The sequence below is a fragment of the Heterocephalus glaber genome, unplaced genomic scaffold (assembly GCF_053883595.1).
Source record: "Heterocephalus glaber isolate CG9 unplaced genomic scaffold, H.glaber_assembly_v1.0 deba00001504, whole genome shotgun sequence".
NCBI lineage: Eukaryota > Metazoa > Chordata > Mammalia > Rodentia > Bathyergidae > Heterocephalus > Heterocephalus glaber.
Genome location: NW_028258324.1, coordinates 34,944,927 through 34,968,391, shown reverse-complemented (window position 1 = coordinate 34,968,391; position 23,465 = coordinate 34,944,927). Strand labels below are relative to the sequence as shown.

The following is a 23,465-nucleotide window of genomic DNA, read 5'->3' as shown; positions in this document are numbered from 1 at the left end:
CTTTTTAAAGATTGTATCAGAAGCAGAAATGATATATCACAGATGAGAATAATACTGGCTGTCTCTTCAAATTTATCCATTATAAACAGCACACAATTTCTTTGAAATGGGACCTTATAGAAGCATTCTGGTGGTTTCTTGAAGTCAGTCATTTTCATTCTCTGAGGAAATAAAAAACTGACTTGTTTGGTCTTTGAGTCTTGGTTCCTACTGGGAACATGACAATTAAGTATCAATTTTTATTTCCATTTTGGGTTTTAAAGAATAAAAACTATTTTGTCAGTGTAAAAACTTGGAAAAAGTGGATGTATATAAAGAAAAAACATCACCTGTTACTTTACCAAACAACTTTCACAAAAATAGGATTGTAATATAGTTCTATATCCTAATACCTTTATCTTTTCCCACACTACTAAAGAGCTTTGAAAATGTTATTCTTAATGATTATAAAATATTCTGCTATAAGTATGTTACATAATTTATTTCCCTACTATTTAATAATTTAGTTTTTCCAATTTTTATTGTTATGAATAACTCCTGATGTGAATCCTTGACTGTTTGGTGTAGATATAAAATGTTCTCCAACCATGGTTCAGATATAAAAGTCTCATGTGTTTAGAGGTGGGGCTTTTGGAAGGCAATTGGATCATGGGAATGCAGTACTCATGAGTGGATTAATCCATTGATGAGTTCATATGCTGTTAAGAGTTGGGGCCTGGTTGGAGGAGGAGACACTTGTGTGTGTGACTTGGAAAGGTGTATTCTTTTTTTTTTTTTTTTTGGTAGTGGGGATCCAACTCAGGACCTTGTGCTTGCAAGGCAGGCATTGGCACCACTGGGCTACATCCCCAGCCTGGAAAGGTGTATTCTTGTCCCTGGCTCCTCCCGTTTCTCTGTTTCCTGGCTGCCATGGGTTGAACAGCTTTCTTCCTTCATGCTGTTTCCGCATGCCTTTTCTGCCTTAGAGCCAGCTATCTGTAGGCTGAACCCTCTAAAATCATGAGCCAAAATAAACTTTTCTTCCTGAAAATTTGGGGGAAGTTGAGTATTTTGTTCCAGTGGCTGGAAAGTGACTAATACATTGACCATAACTCTTTAATCTGTACTTCTGATTATTTTCTCATAATAGATCACTAGGAATGGTTCATTGGGTTAAATAGTAAGAATTTCTCACAGCTTGTATATATCACCAAAATATGAGGTGTAATCAAAATATAGGGTGAATTTTAAAATTGAACAAAAAGTTTAAAAAATACATTAATTTCGCTAAAAATGTAAAAAAATGTAAAAACGTAAAACATAAATTCCACTAAAGATACTTCTCACTCCTCACTTCAAATATACTTATCCCATGATTCTTGCCACTTTCTGAAGCAGTTCTAGAAGTTCTCTTTGAATGTCTTTATGAAGTATGGTCAAAAGTAGGATGAATGATGCTGCTGAGTGTCATCCAAAGGAAAGACAGTCTTGTAAAAACGTGGTATGTTCTCATCTGTCTTACTGACTAGATCTGGCACCATATGACTTCTGACTCTTCCCCAAAGCCAAAATGACAATGCAAGGTAAATATTTCGAATCACTTCAGGACATTGAGGCAATCATAATAGTACTACTAAAGATAACTCACAAAAGAGAACTTCAGAACTGCTTCAGAAAATGGCAGGAATGATGGAATAAGTGTGTTTGAAGAAAGGGGAAGTATTTTGAGGGAGATCAATGGCACTGTATCTTTTACTGTTACAAATTAAGAAAACCCCATATTTTTCAATCATATTTTGTAGTTACTATAGTACAAATTTACAAGTCTATTAACTGGTAGATTTGAGAATGAGTATTACCTTTGAAAAATTTTGTCACCAATTGTAGTGGCAAATGCTTGTAATTCTAGCACTTGGGAGGGTGAAGCAGGAGGGTTGCTGTGAGTTCCAGGCCATTCTGGGTTCCATAGTAAATTCAAGACTAGCCTGGACTACACAGTGAGGACTTGTCTCAAAAATAACTAAATAACTAAATAAATAAATGAAAGGAAAAATTTTGTAAATAGGTAAAAACTACTGTATCATTGTTTTAACTTGTGGTTTGTGATTATTAAGTAAGTAGTTTTAATGTTTATTGGCTTTTATATTTATTTGAAAAGTGTGTGTCTTTACCCATTTTGTTCTTTGTTGCAGTTATCACTTTTCTCATTGATGTGTTATAACTCTATATAGTAAAACATACTACCTCCAACTTCAATTTTAAATCTATGCATTCATCTTATAATTGAAGCAGACCATGTAGGTTCTATAAATACCTTATAAAGATAGATTTCAAATCTCAAATAATTGAAGTGTAGTTTATTATAAAATTTTATAATTAGTATCTACTTATAGTCCACATTTTAAATATATTTAAGCAGTAGATATTTATTAGCTATATACTATTAGTAGTTATACATGTATATGAATAACCATATATCTGTGTATGTATATATATGTATAGAACAAATATATATTTGACATATATTTTTGTCCATTTTATAATTTTTGCCTCTACAGAGAAATAAAAAGTCACCATTTTTCTATAATTAAAAAATTTCTCACCAACAATTGGAGATTCATTTCAACATATGTCTGTGAGGAAACAAAGATATTTAAAGTGGGTTTTGTTTCTGAAGCATTCACAGTGTGGTGGGAGAGATGGAAGTAGGCACAATTAGCTTTAATGCAAGACAAAATTCAATATGTGATAATTTAGCCTGGCTTGAGCACTTTAACCCTGGCCTGACCTTCACTAAAAGGTAGGTCTATGATAAGAAGAAATTGAGACCAAGAACAGGGGTGATATTGTGGAGTGGGAGTGGGGAGGAAGAAGTAGAAGAGGAATGTTTCAGTTAGAAGGACAGCTTGAATAAAAGCAGGAAGCTGGATCATGCAGGAATGGATGGTTTAGAAAATTTCAAGTGTATTGGGCATATGGCACAAGGAGAGAGAACTATAAGGACCCTATTCTAGGAGTCTCTGAATCCCAAGCTGACAGATAAGGTTTTTAAATTGCAAGCAACAGGGAGTTTTTGAGGGTCTCTGAGGAGGTAAGTGCCATGACCCAACCTATTGAAACAACTTCCCTGTGTGGGAAGAATGAATGGGAATGAATGGGATAAGGGGGTGAAGGAGAAATACAAATCTAAGATAAACTTGAGGTTTTGAGCCTGAGCAGTTGAAGTAGCACAACTTAGATTCCCATTCTTGGGAGTGAATTTTCTTTAGTATGGCTCAGGAGGTATAATATGTCATGAGCTCTAATCACAGGCTTCTGGTTTCAGTACTAGAGGAGAAACCTACCCTTGTACTCTCCTCACAGGGCCATTGTAAGCACATTGGTCATGACTGGAGATAGGCTGCCTGGAGGTTCATCACAATTACTTGCCCAAGACACACAATAACCTTGGAAAACTGGGCCAGTGTCTCTACTTTTCACAACCTTACTATCCTTACATGAGTTTACTTCTTTGCATGGTTTTAATAATTAAGCGAAACATTGAAAACAAATGCTTTTCAGTGTGACTGGCAAACAGTAGGTAAATGCTAGTTATTTAGTAATGATGAACATTTAGATGCTACTTTCAAGAAATGAGAATAGTAATACATCCATGTTAGATTCAAGCACTGAATATATAGTCTCAGGGTTGCAAAGTAAAGAACATCTGATTGGGAAATGAAAACTAAGCAACACTGTGTCCAAAAATTAAAAAAAAAAAAAAAGAACTATTGCAGTTGGTTTCTTGTGTTCAAGGGGAAGGCTTAGGCTACCATTTAAAATGTGTGGGTTAAACTGAAGCAACAATGATTATAACTGTGAGGTTTTGAGCAGCATTTCAGCAAATGGACATGGCACCTGGTCTGAGGAAAGTGGTCTGAAAGTGGCGGGTGTTTACATGCTGCTTCCTTGAAAAAATGTCCAGAAATATGAAATGCAAAAGAGTGGAAAATTTTACTAAGGCACAGCATGACCTGGTCCTTTCTTATCAAAATTCAGTTGTATGGTGATTTTAAATTCTCCTATTCTTCGTATTTCCTCTAAGCATTTTTTATTGACATCTGGCTTTCTTTGGGAAGCAGGAAATAAAAAACAAATTTGTTTACTTTCTTGGCAATTTATTTAGCATCCAAAGCTGCCTTAGTTTCTTGGCATTTGAGAAATGGTGCTTGTTTTTTATGGTTTTTTAACATCGTCTTAAAAGTATTTGTGAGCCAGGGAGTTAGCTCAGTGGTGCCGCCGCCTGCCTCCAAAACCAAGGTCCCAACTTTGATCCCTGGTACCGATAGACTATAATATATTGAACAAAACAAGAATTCAATAGTCTATATTAATAATGCACAAATAAATGAAGTTACATAAAAAAGAATATTTCTTCCTTACAGTAGAAATAAAACTAATAAATATAGACAGAATGAGGACTGATGAAGAATAAAAAAATTCACCATTTTCTAATCACCAGGAGAGAAGCCCTAATAGATGCTAAATGTAGTGGGTAAAAATTTAACAAGAAACAAGTTTCAAAGTTTCAAAGGATACTTTAAGGGATTTCCCCAAATTATTCATTAATTACATAAGGAAAATGATAACACTACAGAGGAGCAACTGACAGATGTCACCTTCACCAGCTGATCAAAATAAGCATCATCATTAATGGGACACACTAACATCCCCAACCTCCTGATAGGAGCCCCTGGGAAGCACACAGTAACATTTTGTGACATTACTGCCAAAAATACATAATCTGACTCTAACCTAATCATGGGAAAACACCAAACCAATCCAAATTGAAAGACATCCTACATAACAATTGGCCTGTTCCTTTTTTAAAAATGTCACGATCAGCTAAGGAAAGAAAAGTTGAATAACAGGATTAAATGAGACTAAAAAGACAGCATCTAAATGCAACATTTGGTCCTGGACTGGATCCTGAAACAAGGGGGCAAACTGCTATACAAGACATTATTGGGGTAACTGGTGAAACTGTAGTGTGGCATGAAGATAATAGTATTTATTTTATCAATGTTTAATTTCCCACTTTTGATAACTATTGTGCCATTATGCATAATAACATTTTAAAAGAAGTTTTGATAATTAAATGATTTTTAAATTCTTTTTATTAGTGCATATTTGTACTACAGAATAAAGGTGTTTGTTTTGGGAAATTGGTACTGTATTTGCCTATAACATATCTTGATCATTTTCAGTCCCCTTAGCCTCGATGATAACACTGGTTCATAAAAAATACACTGAAGTTTTAATAAATGAAGGGAAATTATTCAACTTACAAATAGTTTGAAATAATAATAATAATAATAGTAGTGTGTGGATGTATATGTGTATGTGGTTGACTGTGCTGATGACTGGAGGCATAGTTAGGCAGTTGCCTTGACATGGATTTTGAACTATCTTTGGCTAAATGGTTGAATGTCTTTTTAAAGGGTTGATGATTTTTTGCTTTCTGTAAAAACAGAATGCAACTTATTTTTACATCACTGGTCTTATACAATTTGTTTTTGATAGGAAATATTATATGTGTGTTTTCTAGTTTGTTATTAAAATATGAAATTGAGCCTTCCCATTTGAGGACTTCAATCTTTTTTTTTTTTTGCCAGAAAGAATTTTATTCAGCTTGCTTTATTGGTAATTCCTTATTGATCATTCAACAGATATAGCTCCCAAGTCGAAGAAATCTATTTTTTTTTTCATTTTGATATTTGACTATCATGTGCTCAGTCTGGTAGGAAAATATAGGAGTAGAAACCTATTCAAATAGATTTCATAATTGGCAATCTAAATTTTTTAATATTATGAATATTAGACTAAGAGAGGCTGCACTTAAAAAAACTAAAAAATGAAATAAGATGTTGTAATATATCTAATGACAGAACCATCCCAGATATTTCAAAAGAGCATGTTTTGAGAGGGCTTTGGATTCAACCTTAGCTTGATCACTTACTGTGTTCATGAATAAACTGTTTGGCCTGCATCACCTGAAGTCTCTCTGCTCTACCTTGCAGACTAATTCTAAGCATTAAATGTGAGAAGTGCATAGCATAGATCTGACTCAGAGTAGGGACTCAGCAAATGTTTTGTCTCTGTTAATTCTCTCACTCAAAAATTCTTTCACAGCTGAGCAAGACAGATGAAAATCCTGCTTCATGGTCCTGCCCATGGCATAATGGGCACATATTGGTTAAACAGATAGAATGTTTGCCCTAGATTGGAGCACTTAAGAGGCACACACAGAAGCATCTTTAGAGCCCACAGTGTCTGTCTTGTGGGAGTTGTCTTTAGGTTTAGATTTAACCTTGAAATTTCCCATCACTTGCCAAAATCAGACATGATTTAAAAGTCCCTCCTCTCAAAATGGAGAGAATTGCTTTGGATCTCAGATCTTTCAGAAAAGAGACACTGAGGTCTTAGGACAAAACTGGTGGTAGCTTCTACACTGGCCACTGCAGACAGAAAATTCTTTTGTTGATACAAGCACTCTGTGAGTCTGTCTCAGCACAGGGTATCAGCATCTCCTAGTGTGAAGGGATTAGGAGTTAAACACATGGTAGATGGTTATTTCTGGCTTATTTTGTAGAATATAGGATTGGACTTAGTGGACAGTACTATTTTCTAATCCTTTACCTTCATTATTCTTAAATTAAGCTCATGTAATTTACCTCTCCTTAATTTAGTAGAAGTTTTCCATTTTCAGAATAATCATATCTGAAATGAAATAAAGAAATTTATTTTTTACTTGAAAATGAGGAAAACAAGCTTTATTTCCTTCAGAGAAACACAATAATAGATAGTGTTTATTAAGTGCTTACTATGTGCCTGGCATTTAGCATACATGCTGTTTTTCACTGAATCATGCAGTAGTCCTAGGAGGGAGAGTGAATGTTATCATCTTCACCACACTGATGTGTAAATGGAAGTTTGGAGAAGACAAGTTGAGGTTTCAAGATTCAAACTGACTGGCTGACTCCAAAGCTCTTGTGCACACCCACCACCCTCTATGGCATCCATCAAATAATTAAGCATAGAGCTAACCTTGGAGTCCAGGAGGGACTTGCTCGGGCAGTTGAATGTGAGAGTGACCTAGCTGTGACCCTCCACCCCATTGATTGCCTGAGCCCATTAGGCTGATGTGATGGCCTGGTGTCTTCTTTCTCTCTGCACCTCTGTATTCTGCAGGCTTCAAGCTGCCGGCCCAGAAAAGAGGAATGACTTTCCTGAGAAAGGATGATTCCTCCTCATTACTGCCAGGCAGTGCAAACACTGCTCAATGAGGTGTCAAGGTGGGGCTTTTTCCGTAAATTTTCTGGGAAGTTTTAGGATTAATGTTTGCTTCTTTACTGTTGCCAACACACACACACTCTCTCTCTCTCACACACACACACACACATATACACACACACAAAGAGTTGAAGATAGGTTATCTATTGCAGAGAACTCCTTTCCATTTCCATTTATTGTCCATTTAACTAAAGGGATGGAGAAAATATGCTGTTGTTGGAGCATATATTCAATACATTAGAGAAATAACTCATTCTTACATAGGAATTATCCCTGTCAAATCAATGAAGTGGGGTCACTGAACACATAAATTCTGTTTTTTTGTAATTTTAAGCCAGCAGAGATAATCTATCTCAAAAAACAAAAGTTTAATTTGAAATTTGAAATGGGCCTAAACTGTCACCACTTCAAAAAGAATTCCTCATAATGTTGATACCTATTTGCTCTCTCATAAAATACTTGCAGCAATTTTGAAAGTAAAAGGAATCAAGTGTTCTCCTTGAATAAAAACCACCACATTTTCTTTATACAGTCTACAGTTGATGGGCAATTGGGTTGTTTCCAAGTTTTAACTATCATGAATTGTGCTGCTATGAACATGGGTGTGCATATATCACTGTGGTATGATTCTTTTAATTCTTTGGGGAAAATACCCAGCAAGGGAATAGATGGGTCAAATGGGACTTCCAGTCCTAGTTCTTCGAGGTATCTCCATACTGATTTCCATAGTGGTTGCACCAGTCTACACTCCCACCAGCAGTAGAGCAGTGTTCCTCTTTCCCCACAGCCCTACCAGCATTTGTTATTGGTTGATTTCATGATAGCAGCCATTCTTTCTGGGGAGAGGTGGAATATCAGTTTAGTTTTCATTTGCATCTCTCCAATAACCAGTGATGTTGAACATTTTTTCATATGTTTATTTGCTATTTGTACTTCTTTGTCTGAGAAATGTCTGCTCATTTCAGATGCCCATTTTTGGATTGGGTCTTTAAATTTGGGAGGTCTGATTTTTTAAAGTTCTTTATATATTCTAGATAGTAGACCTTTATCTGATGGGCAGCTGGTGAAAATTGTTTCCCACATTGTGGGTTGACTCTTTACACTATTGGTGGTTTCTCTTGCTGTGCAGAAGCTTTCTAACACAGAGATCCCACTCGTTGATTGTGCTAGTTCATGGGCAACTGAGGTTTTGTTCATAAAATCTTTTCCTACACCAATGTCTTCAAGAGTTCTACCTAACCTCTGTTCCAGTCAATTCAGTGTTTCTGTTTTAATATTTATATCTTTCATCCATTTTGATTTTAGTTTAGTGCATGGTGAGAGATATAGGTCTAGTTTTAATCTTTGGCTAGTTGAAACCCAATTTTTCCAGCACCATTTGTTAAAGAGGCTATCTTTCCTCCAGTGAGGTTGTTTGGCTCCTTTGTTAAAGATGAGGTGGCTGAGTGTGTCTGGAGTTGTTTCTGCATCTTCTAGTCTGTTCCACTGGTCCTCAGGTCTGTTTCTTTGCCAGTACCATGCTGTTTTTATTACAGTAGCTTTGTAGTAGAGTTGCAGGTTGGGGATTGTGATACCCCCTGGCATGTCTCTGTTACCTAGAATTTCTTTTGCTATTCTAGGTCTCTTCTTGTTCCAAATGAATTTTTGGATTGTTTTCTCCAGGTCTATGAAGTATGCTGTTGGTATTTCAATTGGGATTGTGTTGAATCTATGTAGCAGTTTCGGAATATGGCCATTTTCACTATGTTGATTCTTCCTACCCAGGAGCAAGGGATATCTTTCTATTTTCTGATATCCTCTTCAATCTCTTTTTTCAGAGTGTCATAGTTTTCAGAGTAGAGGTCTTTGATTTCTTTTGTTAGGTTGATTCCTAGGTATTTCAATTTTTTAGATGCTATTGTGAAAGGAATTGATTGCCCCATTTCTCTCTCAGTGAGTCTGTTTTTTGTGTACAGAAAAGCTATTGATTTTTGTGTGTTGACCTTGAATCCAGCTACTCTATTGAATTTAGTTATTAAGTCTAGAAGACTTTTGGTGGCATTCTTGAGGTCTTCTATGTAGAGTATCATGTCATCTGGAAATAATAATAATTTGACTTCTTCATTTCCTCCTCAGGAATGGCAGGGTCTGCAGCCAAAGAGGCTGTGGCACTGGTGCCAGCCTCGAACTCTGTGTCCTCTTTGAACAGAGCCTGGCCCTGCTCCTCACCACCACTGCCACTCATCACCGCCATCTTATAACCGAGAGTTGGCCCCCAGTGACCAACTTTTCCTTTGTTTATCTATATGTAGTAATTTTCAGACATATGTATTAACTGTATAATAAAATTATGAAATAACCCAATTAAATTTATATACTTCAATTACAAAATCTGGAATTAAAACAAAATAACGTGCGCTTAGGTTGTTTTATTGTGAAGATTTTTCAATACCTTTTGACGTAGTTTGGGACCATATGGAATGATAAAATTCCCAGGCTGGACACCCCTATTGCTAACCAAAATGTGGATTTTGATTCTGGCCTTTTACCTTAGATTGTTTTCACTAACACATGCCCAGATGCATCAATACTGGGAGTCGCAAAACCAGTGTTGATGGGTGGGTTGGAAGGGATTTTTAAACTTGGGTTTCTGAGGAACACAATACACAGCATAGGCTTTTGTCTGCTGGGTTTCTGCATCATTCCATGCAGAGCCTGGGGTTCATCTCATTCCTGGGCAGTGATGGTTGCCCTGAAAGTGCATTTCCTTAGTAGTTCTTAATGTCATTTTTTGCGGAGATACATGGTATAGTTGATTCCGGCAAGTGGTCACTTGTTTCTGTTAAGAGGATTGATGTTTTAACCAATCATCACTGAAGTTTCAATTTTCCTTTTATTCTCAGATTTTAAAAGTAGAGCAAACTCCAACTGCACTCTGAATTCCAGCTTCCTTTGTTAGCCTCCACAGGTCTTTGTTGTCCACAATTGTGTATCTTATTACAACAATCTGTTCATACATTATATCTATCTATATATATAGATATATATATAGATATATATCTTGAGTTGTCTATTGTCTGTTTTGTGCTTTTCAATGCATACATTTGGATGCACTCCTTGAGGCTAGGATTCACACGTTTCAATTCTTAGAATTATATATCATATACAGAGAGTCCTGTACAGAGGGAGGAGTACTGATGGAGGTCCTGAACTCTAGTTGTTGGTCACTTACCCGCTCTGAGTCTGTTTTTGTTTTGTTCTGGAAAATGAGGGGTAGGACTCCATTTAGAATAATGAACAGAAAGGCCTGCAGAAGCAAGGTGGGTAACAATGATGACTGAAGCAGGCTAGCTATAACTGTTTTGTGTAGTGCTATGGTTCAAACCCAGAGCCTCATGCATGCCAGGCAAGCACTCTACCACTGAGCTACCCCCGCAAGATGAACTTTTCTCAGAAGATATCATGGCCTTCCTGGCCAACTTTAGTCACACTGGAGAACAACATGGGCACTAGGATCTATCTTATTTTATAAGAAAAACCATAGTGCAGAGACAATAATAAATGGCATCTGATGCTGCAGCTGGGTGTTCAGGTGCATTGGGTATGGGGGTGTATGTGGCAAACTTGTGACAAGTGCTGTCCAGTTGATTGGTGCCATAGTGAGATAGAGACCAGTGTTACCAGGTCCTTCAGAGGGTTCAGAAGAGCAAGATGTGAATGTGTTTACATTAAAATCTTCTTCTTTTAAATGTTGACAAATGAAGTAAACAGATTTGAAAAACAGTAGAAGGCAAACATGTCTGCCATCCCCATCCCATCAAGGCAGAGGTTCTCATTTCTGGCCTCTGGGTGGTCCAGGTGCTCAATTATTCCGCTCTACCTGTTGGAGGGCAATGTTATGTGAACATAGAAATGGTGCTTACCAAGTCCCTTGAATTTATTTGTAAGAAAACGTCCTTTTATCAAGAGCATGATTTAGGTTATAGACACTCAATCTAACATTACCAAGGATGAAAACAATGATGTCTACAAAGGAAGCTTGACATTAATAAAAGTCTATGCTTTCCTCTCAGATCACAGACAATGAGAGCTGGTAGGACGGTAGAGTGAAAATGGATGGTGTATAATACATAACACTGGCTGCCCGGAGGACACATGAGAACAACTGCAAATGGACAACCTGAAGAAATGAAGGCGATTTGAAGGTGGCTAGTGGTGAACAAAGGGGCCTCTCTTTGATCTGTCTTCAATGAGGCAATAGGAATTATGCTATTTCTCTCACACACATCTCTGTCTTTAGGACTGAACATTTGTTTTCAATTTTAACAGTTACATTGCATGCTTTCATTACACCATTGTCTAAAATATCACTGAGGCCCTAACCGTTGTAATTTATCTTTTGTACTATATAATTTGGAGCCGTTCAGGCCAGAAAGGAACATCTGTACTGAAAGGTTGAACTCGACACAGCTTAGAGTTTTACACTGGCCTGTTCTAAGGTCAGTTTCCTCATAAACTTCGTTATCACTGTTGGTTTTATTCATTCTATTTGACATATTAAGCTTCTGTATCTTGGCATAAAGGACACAATATTGCAGCATATTGGCAAGCTCATTTGCTTTTCCCAGCTAGTGTTGTGTCCAAATATCAATCCCCAGGGATAAACACGTGTATATCGACTGCAGGAAAATGAAGCTTAGCAGCAGGTGGCCTTTTGCTGCCTAATGAACATGGCAATCTGTTACTATCACCACGGTGCTTTTCACCAGACAATTAGGCAACTAAGCATGTAATTATTCAGGCCAACGAGAAGAGGCTTTCCTCTAATTTCATCTTTTCATTGCTGTTTACTCACCCACACTCCCCTCATTAGTGAGAGATTTTCCAGTCTATGCTAATTGGTTTCAATAACATTCATTTCAGTTGAAAGAGAATGATTCTGTTAATTGAGAATCGAAAGAATCTTTTCATTTTAAGTGCGTCCTGCTATGGAAATCTGAATCCTCTCAACAGGTTTGAGCTAATGAAATTAAGTCACACAGCCATTAGTAGTGTAATAGAAATAAAGTAATTTATTTTCATTGAAGCATGTGCTATAGGTCCAGAACAATTAATACAGCTTGAGAAGGATAGCAACTTGGGAAAAAAATAGAGTGAGTATAAATAAGATGATTTCCCTTAGAATGGGCTGTTTAATTCCTGGTTTAAAACTCTTCTCTGTTTGGTCCTACTTTCAAAGTATTTAAAGTGAAAAGTATTCATTTGTCAAATGACACATACATGATTATACTAATTGTGTATGAAAAGCTATGCTATTTCCCACAGCCACCACTTAAACATATCCAAATGATTTCACTGGTTCACTGTGTTGAACATTTTAAGCTGAACACGCTTGTAAAACTTTTACAGCAAAACAATTAGCTACACTGTGGGCATTCACCCTTTGCTATAGTGTGTTAGCATATTTACATTTGTGTGATTTCGAATTGTACTAAGTCCTAAGTTGCAGTTCTTATGATTTAGTGGTTGTTGGAATCCATCATAGGTGTTATGATATTCAGATGCTGCATTGGCAACCAGGAAGGAGCAGGGACAGGATTTTAAAAATGAGGTTCCAACAGATGTATTTATATAAAAATATCCCTTCAAATAAACTAAATTATCAAAGAAAAAAATTTTAAGTGTAAATGCAATGTCTTTATTTTGTGCTATAATATATAATATATAATATTGACAAAATATTTCCAATTAGAAGACTAGTATATTTTCTTGCCAGTAAGAATTTATTTATTTTTAAAGCAAATCTTTTCCAGTTTCAGAGAGTGAAATATTGAATATATTACTTTCACACATACAAAAATGTACCTATATCATGACACTTACCGAAATTCTCATATCTTATTTAGCTGTTATTTTTTTAATGGAATAATCAATATGAAACCATTTGGGCTGCTGTCAGACTAGATGCCTGTGTATAAAATTCCCTTTCCTTCTCACACACAAGAACCAGAGTTCTGCTTTGGCCATTAGTCTATAGAGCAAATCCACCAGTTTCTAGAAGCTTGTGTGGATGTTGGTTGATGGGTGGGTGTGTGGATGGGGGTGGTGCATTATGCAAATGTTATGTCTTTTTTAAGTTAGATTCAAAAATGCATAATGGGGACAGACTTACAAAATAATACACTGCATAGAGTTATGAATATTTCAAAGAATTATTTCTTTATTTTGTGCATAGCTCAGAGTGCTGACATTTGATTTATAGCTGCATGGATGTACCTGGGGTTGCTAAGGTTACCCAATTTCATTCACCCATAGATATTTGAGATCTACATAATGCCATCACATCCTCCACTGCATTTCAAAGTGATGTTGATAAATGGTGCCTTCCTTAGATGATATTTCCATTTAGATGTGATATATCTCATGATTTCTGTCTTTTAAAATATTGTGGTTGATGAAATTTTACATTATGTGCATATACAGAAAGCAGGGATACATATTTTTTCAGTTTTAGAGATTCAAAAAATTGAGTGGGTTTCCCCTCCCCCTTTCCCACCCTGCTCCTATTCCCATATGTTCAAGTTTACAGTGACTAATATTGAGTTCTTTTTTCAAAAGAAAAAACCCCCACATTATTGTTTGTCTTATGTTTAGAGATATAACAAAAGACTGGCTAGTCACCTGCAATCATTTTTATGATGTCTCATATCTTTGCAACAAAAGCTTAAGGTTTTTAAAAAAGTGAAAACATCTTTTGAGGTTTCAATAACAAACCTACAGAAGTTATTTTTCCCAACAGACCTTTTTAGACCTTTTTAGAAGTAACACTTAGAAAGTTTTATACACACGGTATATATACATAAACATGCATAAATATACATATATAATTTATAATATATATTTTCTTATTGCTTACAAGTGATCATTGACCTTTTAGCTTGTAATGGATCCCAGTCCTAGAAAGAGATGTGGTTCAGACTCCCTTAACTTCAAAGGAATAAGGGATTACATGTATGGAAGAGGAAAGTTAAAAACTCAAAATAACCATAAATTTTTGTGAGGAGAGTAGATCTGGCTCCATGGGGCAATAAAGTTGGTGGTGGAGAGAGATGAACACACACAAAAAGCCACAGGCCCTTTCTTATGAAGGACTAATCTGTGGCTTATACTGTTTTATTTCTCCCCAACCAGCTGGGTTGAGTTCTGTGAAATTAGTTTTTTACTTCCCTCATCTGAGTGAGAAAACAGGGATGGAAAAGGCTGCATCGATGAGAGACGGGAAGGATTTATAGGGGGCATGGCTAAACCTTTGGGCCATACTCTTTTGGAAGGGAAGAGACAGGCTGTTTAGGAGTAAAGGATGGGGGGTCAAAGTGGGTGGAGCGTGTAGGTGGTGAAGAAGGACTGGGGAAACAGCCACTGGGGAGGGGCGGGGCAGCAGCAAAGGGCTGGGGGTGGGAAGGGTGAAGAGGTGGACATGCCAGTGTGCTGAGGGTAGTTTCAGTGGGCGGCAGGGTCTGCTACACTTTGTGAGCTTCTGTGTTATGAATATTTTCAGGTTACCACATGGTAGCCTGTAGCATTGCTTTGTTTGGTTGTACACTGTTAAAAATAGTTTGCATTTGCTGCTAACATTTAAAAAGATTTCACAGAAAAGTTGCAATATTCGGATTCTTCTGCAAAATTAGAAGATCTGGTGTTGCTGGATCTGTTTTTCTGGATGGAGTTTTGAGCGGAATAGCATATGACCCCTTCAGTAGACTCTACCTCTTCAGGTTGTCACAGGAACCCTGCCTCCACTCCAACTCCTTCTGTTATCATGTCTAATTCTTTTGGGCAATGAGCATGTTCCTGCTTGACTCCTGTATTTACGTGTCTTTGCAACTCTTGGTTCTGTTCTGTGCCTGAGGCCTGGCAGATAGTAAATGGTTAATAAATATTTGCTGAATGAATGGAAGAGACACACTGTTTTATGCACAAAGTCTGTCTCCTCTGTGGGAGATTATGAGGCCTTGTTGGCTAAGGATGTTTTATCCTTTCTTTGTATCACCAGTGCTAGCCCAACTCAGCAAACATTTTAAAAACAGTTGTTCTCATATAGGAAAGAACTGTACAAGTGAGAGTGGAAGACAGTGGGTCTGCTGTGCTGGTGATCATGAAAAGCCAGCAAGATTATGGTGGCCCAGGCTGGGGTGTCAAAGGGGATGCTGCCCATCCCCCAGGTTTCTGGCTGCCCCACCCTTTCTCTTTCTGGCTATTCCTTCTGCCTCTGGTCTTGTCTCTGGCTCCTTCTGTCTAACCTTAGAATTATTATCCACTTTTTACCCTAGTCTGCTCCTTTACCTGCCCCTCCCCACAGTCTAACTACTCTTTCCTTCATTTTCCTATGTAGCCATTTTCAAATTGGTAATGCTCAATTTTGTCCTTTTTACTTGGCTAGGATTTAGGATGGAGAAGGGATGGATATGATGGGGCTACATAAGTAGAAGTAACTGTAATTGTGCACTCACCTATAGTGGTCAACTCATAATTGCCGAACAAAATCATCTGTCAATAAAATTGTTTAGGGTAAGAATCATGAGCACAGGCCCTAGTGTCAGAGGTCTTGGGTTTGTGTTCTGCCTCTTGTTAGTGCTATGACCTTGGAGGAGCTATTTAACTTCTCTGGCCTCAATGTTGTCAATTGTAAAGTGAAAATAATAATAGCACCTACTCATAGCATTGTTATAAAAATGAATAAATATATGAGCACTGCTTAGAAAGCTGCTGGCACATAGTAATTGCTCAGCAAGTGCTTGCTACTACTATCTTAGTCACTTGTTTATCCTCATTTCCAAAGCACTTTGGGTGGTTCCATGACTACTGAATTATCAGTTACACAAATATTTTCTTTCTAAATATTTTTTGGATCTTTGGGGATAATAAGATACACTTTTTAAAAAGAATGTATTTTGGCTGGATAGAATAAGGATAATTAAGAAATAGCAAATTTATAATACTTGTGTTTAAAGAATTGTCTAGACATCATTGGCTATGTATCAGCTCTTCTAGAAGTCTCTCCAGTGATTTCTTTTTTTTTTTTGGCACCGGGGATTGAACTCGGGTCCTTGCACTTGCGCAGCAGGTGGCGAAAGCACTGAGCTAAATCCCCGGCCCTCTCCAGTGATTTTTTAAGATATGGGTCCAGAGTTCCTTATTTGCAATTCTGAAGTCTAAAAAGCTCTGATAAATTAAAATTCTTTCCATCATCTTTGGCAGCAAAATTTGACCTGCATTTGATGGCCAAATGTATCATAAGCTGGCAAAGGCTATTTTCAGGCTTTATCCTACATTGTGTGAATATTCTGTTTTCTGCAAAAATTAACATATTTTGTTATGGGATATTGTCCTAAATCTCATTTGAGGTGCTACACAAAAAATGATGTATGCACTAAATTACGTTGCTAAAATTTCAAAACTCCTGAATGCCAGAGAGATCTGTGTCCAAGGGTTTGTGAATCTATATGTGTTCTTGTTTGGACCAGAGAGATGCTTCACTTTTTAAAAAACTCTATTTTTTCCTCTTCTATTTCAAACACAGTCCTCCAGATCCCCTAATTATTTAATCAGTATTTACTGAATACTCATCTATTTTCCATACACCATTCTAGGCTCTCAGATACGTAGAAGAGCAATGTAGTCTATTTTCATGTTCTTTATATTATATGGAGAGATTAGGTAAAGTAACAAGATCATCTCAGTATTTGAAGATGATAACATAATGGTGGAGAATTTCTCTATATGGTGGTAATGGTGTGCAGTTATTTTAGAAAGGCTGATAAAGGAAGATCTCCCTGGAGAGTGACTTTTGGGCAGAAACGATAAAAGCAAATCAACCATGCAAAACAATGGATAAAAGTATTTCAAGAATAACAAATGGAAAATGGAAAATTTTCCCTAATCAAAATGAATTCGATGGTTTATTGAAGTAGAAAGATAACAAGTGTGTGTGTTTGTGTGTGTGTGTGTGTGTGTGTGTGTTGGGGGGGCAATACTGTGCCATGATGGAGTCAGGTGTGAAATGTGGTGAAACAGAGGCCTGCTGAAGAAGGGCTTGTAGGGCATGGGAGGGGTTTGGCTTTTATTCTATGGGTAATGGGAACTGCCGGAGGCTTTTAAGCATGGAAGTGATATGTGCTTTGTATTTTCAAAAGATAACTCTGTTGAATGACTACTATGCATAGACTGTGTCAGTATTTGTGAAATGAATAAGTTAGTTATAGCATTACATATTACACATAATGCATAGATCATCTGCAAGTAACATGGCAGTGGCTTTAACAAGAGAGTCTATTTCTAACTATTTGGTGCATAGATGTGTGGAAGTGGCCAATCCAGGACTGATATTGGGGCTGAACTAGACGGAAAACTCAGGTTCACTCTTCCCAGGTGTAGCCCTCATTTTTATGGTCCAAAATAGCAGCAAGAGCTTGGGCCACAAATCTCTGTTCTAGGCAGCATGACAAATCATTGGAAAAGAGCATACCCAAATTGTCTTTTAAGGAAGGTTCCTGGGGAAGATGACAAAGGGCATACACAAATTGTCTTTTAAGGAAGGTTCCTGGGGAAGATGACATTTGACACCTCTGTTTACTTCTCATCGGCCAGAACTTAGTCACATATTGACCTCAAGAAAGGGTGGGAAGTATTGTCTTTCTTCTGGGTAACTTTATGTTCAGCTAGAACTCAGGAGTTTTCTACTATAGAAGAAAAGGGAGAGCAGAGACTAAGGGCCATTTGGCACATAATTGTTGGCACATAATTTTATGATCTTTCCAGATCACAGTTCATTATGCTAGAAGTGGCTCAGAGATCTGCTAGGTCAGCCTCTCCTGTGGTACCCATTACAGTGGTCCTGTTTCTCACAGGTGCTTTAGCTGCAGTCCAGAGAGTAATGTGAGGCACCTGGTGCCACACAGCAGTTCCCATGGGAGCACGCTGCCTCCTGAGGTATGCTCAGTGGGAACCAGGCTGTTCCTCTAGCAAGTTGTGAGTTTCCTGGTCCCCCCACCTGTTGTATAATGAACACCAGCTAAGGGAATTGAGTAGAGTCGGTAGATTTGGATGCTTTTACAAATGCCAACCTCAAAGCCCAAGAAGCACCATTCTCAAAGGTTGTTATTGAGTAAACTCATCTGGTCCTCCAAAGGAAGGACCTTAGAAGTCAGAGTCAGCAAGCACTGGGTTTAGATGAAGGATAGGCCTTAAACAGGTGCATCTTCCAGATCTCAGAATCAGTTTTAAGTTTTTACTTTTTTCTTTCTTATTTTTAAAAATATTCATGCCCTGATGAGTAACAAATTCCCCAGAGCAGAATGGAGATGACCCCACGGAGCACTGGGCTCTGTTGATGGGAATTGCTTTTACCTTCTGGAAAGAGAATAGGCCACAAAGGATCAATCTTTTCTCTGTTGTATCTCTTTCAAGTTAAACTGCATTGGACAATGAGTGGATTAAAAAAAATCCTGTGGCCTGGTGTGCCTCAGATGCATTTGCCAATTTTAACATCATTCCCCAAGTTATATAAAACTGGAGAATAAATGCTCGAGCCTTCTGTAGGGTGAGCAGTTTACTTCCCAGGCAGGGATCACATTTGTAACAAATCTCCTCAGAGATACATTTTGTAAGTGAAGTGAAGAAATCATTAGCGAAGCAATATTTGAAGAAGCAGACTGGCCCAGTTCTGAAAGCAACTCTATTTTAACCTTTAAAAGATATCATTTTACTTACCAGGCTGCTTATTACAATTACACAGTGTTTTCCTTGGCCCCTGGCTCCATTAAGCATATGTTTTATAGCAAGTTCTCAATTACATTATCCTGACAGGCTCATAAGGGCATGTTATAAAGGGCATGTTATAAAGTAGAGAGACTGCAAAATGGTAAACTGGCCCTCATTAAGTTTATAGTTTTATTACCTTGTTTAGGGCACTTTTTCTTCCGTCCTCTCACCGGCTTTCTTTTGAGCATTTAATTTATAAGAAGCAAGGGGATATTCTTGTTCCTCTTTTGCCCATGGGTGATAAACTTGCATGATAGGGGGCATTTGAGGGATGGGTATGCATTTAGCTACCTCCTTCCTATTAGTTCACCTTAATGTTAATTGTTTTTTCTGTATGAAGGTACCCTTTTGGTGTTAAATGTCAGTGGGCTATACACGCTGGTCCAAGACTGGTTGCTCTTAGATGGAGACGAGATCTTCATTAGCTTGCAAAATCCACTTAGATGGACGGAGCTTTAATAAATGATGTGCATTACCTCTTCCAGCTGGCCATCTTTGCTGATCCATGGGAGACTGCTGTTCTGCACCAGCCCAGAGTCAGCCTCCTGGAGAAGTAGAACTGGATTCTCTCACTGCAGCACACAGGTCAGCCCAACTATTTTAATTTACAGAACATTACACATGTATACATATATTTATATCTCCATACTCTGACAAGGGAATTAAATGAACTTGAATTTATGTAAAATGTGTTATCATTATTGGACAGGGAAGGAGTATTGTGCTAAGAGGCACAAATATTATCTGGCCACTGCTAATTATAGGCATGTAAAAAATGACTGGTGGTTACTTTTGAACCCAGACAGAATCTGTGGATGTTGATTATGAAGAGCTATTATATATTGATAGGTTAGGATTTATTACTGAAAGTATCAACCAATTGCTCTGGACTGGATGGCAGTCAGACGCTAGGGAATCGGTCTTGGAGCTGTTAGGCCAGGGTAATCTATCAGGAGGAGGGGAGTATATTCTATCAATTAAGGAACAAGCAATTCTACTGATTTGCTATTGGCAGACTAATAGAGGTAATGGGTTTTCCTAGACAGTCCAGGTACTGTACAGCAGAGTTGGGGAAAACAGTGACATTAGACAAATAGAGGAGCAGTTCATTAAACCTGAATGATGGCAGCAATGGAATGAGAGAGCTAGAGGACCCTGGGCTCTGTATGACCTGCCTCAGTAGAGCCAAGAATGTAGATGCCTTTTGCCTTTGATGTAGGTAGCAAACTGATATTCATAGAATACTCAAGAAAACCCTTTGTATGAATGAGTCTTAGCACTTCTTATCAGTCAGCTGGTGCCAAATCAATACAACACCAAAACTTTGAAATCTCAGTAAATTAAACAATAAATACTTATTGTTCTTGCTAATAGGTAGGTAGGTCATTTGTCTGATCTTTGGACAAGCTGCAGGTAGGAGTTGGCTCTATCCCATGTAACTCACCAGAGCTTAGGTTGATAGGGGGATGGCTAGCCAAAGAATGTTTGACTCATCTTTGACAGGTGTGTGGGAGAGCTCTAAACCAAGCTCCACAAGCACGTTTCAACCTCTGCCCCAGTCAGGTCTACTGACATCCCCTTGGTCAGAGGTAGTCACATGGTCAATCCAAAGTCAAAGGGCAAGAAGGTATAGTCAGCCTACACAAGGGTGTGCATGTGTAATTTTGTTCATGGGAATGAAAGAATGTGATCAACAATTTAATCTATCATATTGTATCTTCTTGTTTAAATGACACTTTGTATGGTTGAAGCTAATTTGGATCCATTTCCCTCCTTCTTCTTTCTCCCCACCATGGGGCAGTGTCACTGTTGAGTCCCTTTGTTGCCAGACGCAGTACTTACTCTTTAATCTTCCTCCTTCTCTGGCAGTTGTAGAATTGGTGCACATTAAAGAATATAAATCAATGTGGCTTGTAAGTTGAACCTAATTTTTAGAATTAAAACTTTGCACTAATCTCACTTTTTTTTTACTGCAAAATCATGTCAGTGTGTCCCTTTGCTTTACTAAATCTGTTTCATATTTACTTCACTTAGGCAAAGGCTGATAAACCAAAGGTAATGAAGATGTAGCTGCTGCATATATGAAGTTAGGCAGAAAGGATGGAAGGACCATAACAAAGTAGGTGTCCTCATTCTGAATGAATAGAAGGTGAATGTTAGAGGTGGGGTCTCAGAGTCCACTTGGACACCAGAGCACATATATGTATTGGTGCTACTCTACCAGGCTGGTGCTAGAGTTTACCAGAACATAAATTCCATGAAGGAAGAAAATTTTGTCTGCCTTCTTGCCTACCATTTCCACTGCACCATAACTAGAAGGCTATACATGGTGGGATCTCGCTATGTGCCACTGAATGACAGAATGAAAGTGAAAACAGAGTTCCCCCAGACTTTGGAGGGTACTATGCTCTCTGATACTGTCCAATCTCAGGGTGTCAATGGCCTCTTCCCACAGAAGCAGTGGGAGGGATAATTTTCAGGGTGGGAGAACAGAAAGGAAACCTTGAAAACTCAACTTGGAGAAAGGAGGACAAAAAAGGCCAAAGAGAGGGTTGAGAACCTCTGCTCTTTGTTCTGCCATTCAATAGTAAGTACTTTGTAGGCTACTGTCTCAACTTGCCACAGACTTCTCAAATGGCCTTCTGTATATCTTACAGAAACTTCCAGGCCACAAAAATAAAGCACAAAACATTTTGGCCGGAAAGATGCCAGATGAAGGGCATCTTGATTCTAGCAGGCTGGGCAGACAGTACGACTCATTGTAGTGAATAAGCAAATGGGAAGTGGAAAGAATAACCATCTGACAACAGAAAGTTCAACCATAGCATTGATCTCTCCAGGACAGGGATCATACTTTTTTCATTTGGTAACCGTAGAGCCCAATCCAGTGCCGGGTACATGGTAGGTGTTTCATAATAAAGAGTGAAAAAAAATTTCAATTGCCATTATTGCTATCTGCAGGCTGATGAGAGAATGGAAGAAGGGAAACTGGAGGAGAAGAAGCTATAAGATTGGATTTGCTACCTGACCACAGGCACCAAGATTTCTCTGGTTAGAATATAATTTCCTGGTTTTCATCCAATAAATGGCACAAGCTGTTTGGTACCAGACTTTTAAATACAGGCACCATTTTATAACAATCACATAGTTGTTACCTGTGTTACTTGAACATAATGATGTTGTCTTCTGCCTCAGCTACTGATTTTCTCACCCTGCTCCTTGGGAGATTTCTGTCCATCCTGAATGCTAATTCCCAATACCTTTTATCTCCTCCTGACCTTTCACCACAGCTTTGGGCTTTGGGGTTGTCTACTTGGCAACTCCCAGGTTTGTTTGTTTTTTTAATTAGTATTTCCCAAACTGACTTCTTCAAATTTCCCAAAGCCTTCCTCTTATTTCTATAGACCCTGTCTTAATTAATTCCACCAATTCCCTAAGGTACTTTTTCCTTTTTTTTCTTTATCCCACACCTAATTAATAACATCCTGCCAATTTTTCCCCCTAAATATTTTTTGAATCTAGTTCCTGTTCTCTCTCCCTGCCAAGATTGTCCTTTCTTGTACCTTGTCATCTCTTGCTGGTGCCATCATAGTATCCCCCCACCCGGTCCCCTACCTCTGGTCTTACCTTCATCCTCTCCATTCTCTTCAGTGTTGCCAGAGGGACCCTATTTAAAATGCAGATCTTGCCATTGGAATCCACCGTCTCCAGTCACCTCTGGGTGATGATTAGCTCTGTACATGCACATGGGATCTCTCCTGCCTGCTCTCCTCTCCAGCTTCATTCCCTGGTGCTTCTTGACTAACATGTAACGCCCCAGAGGCTTTGAATGATTTGGCATTTTTGTTCTGTGCATGCGTTGCTATTTCATGTCTCTTGGCCTGTTCTGATCCAGGTTGACCCTGTCAGCTGCTTTACTGCCTGAGTATCTTCTATTTATTCTGCAGCTCTCAGCGCTAATGCCATCTCCTCTGCGTGGGGCTAAGTGCTCCTCCTCTATGTTCCCATAGCACCTTTTGCATGTCTTGGCAATTTTTAAATAATATTGTCTCTTTCCTTGTCTGCTTGACTAACCAGGCCATAAACCATTTCAGTACAGGGATCTTTTTTTTTTTTTTTTTTTTTTTTTTTAAATTCATCTTGCTATCTCCAATGCCAGCATAGTTCCTAATGCATAGAAGATTCTCAGTAAATATTTATTGGGCTGAACACACTTTTGACAGTGCAGTTTTCTGGTCTTTCTTTTCCTTGCCAATCATTTCCTTTTCTCTGATTTACCAGCCTTCAGTGATGAGAAATCAGTGCGAGACTGAGATTTTCTTTTGGAACCTAAAATTGGTACATTTGTCATTGTA

General features: G+C 38.0%; 1 long non-coding RNA gene across 1 annotated transcript in view; it reads left to right on the top strand.

Annotated features, from left to right (window-relative positions):
* LOC110349324 (uncharacterized) overlaps window positions 1-23,246 on the top strand; it is a 54,722-nt gene extending 31,476 nt beyond the window's left edge. The window contains exons 2-4 of the long non-coding RNA XR_002395183.2: window positions 19,596-19,695; window positions 21,145-21,229; window positions 22,072-23,246. This is a non-coding gene — a long non-coding RNA (uncharacterized LOC110349324). The remainder of the gene's footprint in view (window positions 1-19,595; window positions 19,696-21,144; window positions 21,230-22,071) is intronic.
* Window positions 23,247-23,465: the final 219 nt, after the last annotated feature.